Here is a 1,294-nt window from a genome sequence, read left to right on the forward strand (position 1 = left end):
TCCTACTTTATTCTTTTTCAGGACTGCTTTAGCTATTCTGTGTTTTCTGCCCTTTCATATAAATTTTTGAAAGACCTTGCCAGTTTCTACAAAGAAGTCAGCTGTTAGTCTGATAGACGTTGTGTCAAATCCAAAGGCAGAGTTTGAAAAATGAATCATTTTAGAGAGGGTTGTCATCTCAACAATGTCAAGTCTTCTGTTTCATGAACACGGGATCTTTTCCTATTTACTTAGATCTTTATTAATTTTGTACAATAATATTTTATAGTTTTCAGAGTATATGTTTTGTTGACATTTATAGAATTTCACTGCAGTGTGTTTTCATGTGACCTTTAAACTACTTGTTAAAATTTAAAACCTTTCTGTATATATGACACTAATATGGTTTCAATCCAGTGTGCGTTTGTACATGTCTTTGTCAGTATATGAACCAACTAAAGGCTTTTCTACATTACTTACATTTAGCACTTTATCCAGTATGAATTCTTTCATGCCTTCACAAGGAACAGTAAGCACTGAAAGCTTTACCACATTTTTTATATTCATAAGGTTTCTCTCCATTGTGAATTATTTCATGTGCTTGGAAGGATTTGGACCAACCAAAGGCTTTACCACATGTTTACATCCATAAGATTTCTTTCCAGTGTGAGTCCTTTCATGTATTTGAAATAAACTAAATAGTCAAAGGCTTTTCCACATACCTTACATTTATGAGGTCCATCTCTAGTATGTACTATCATATGCTTTTGTACATGTGTGAGAGAAATGAAGGATTTCCCTTACTCCTTACATTTATAGGTTTTCTCTCCAATGTGAGTTCTTTCAGGTTTTTGAGCTGAACTGGAAAAACTAAAGGCTTTCCACATTCCTTACACTTGTAGTAGGGTTTCTTTCCAGTGTGAGTTCTTTCATGTAATTGAACAGAACTGAGAAGACTAAAGGCTTTACCACATTGCTCATATTCACAGCGTTTTTCTCCTTTGTGAGCTTTTTATACATTTGAAATGAATGGGGGCAGCCAAAGGCTTTTCCACATATTTTTTACATTCACCAAGTTTCTCTCAAGCGTGAGTTCTTTCATGTCTTGGAATGGAACTGAGACATCTAAAGGCTTTATCACATTCCTTACATTCATAGGGTTTCTCTGCAGTGTGAGTTCTTTCATGTATTCATAAGCAACTGGAAAACCTGAAGGCCATTCTATATTGTTTACATGCATAGGGTTTCTTTCCAGTGTGAATTTTTTCATGACTTTGACATGAACAGAGACAGTCAAGCATTTCCCACATACTTT

The sequence above is a fragment of the Galeopterus variegatus genome, unplaced genomic scaffold (assembly GCF_000696425.1).
Source record: "Galeopterus variegatus unplaced genomic scaffold, G_variegatus-3.0.2 Scaffold3770, whole genome shotgun sequence".
Taxonomy (NCBI): domain Eukaryota; kingdom Metazoa; phylum Chordata; class Mammalia; order Dermoptera; family Cynocephalidae; genus Galeopterus; species Galeopterus variegatus.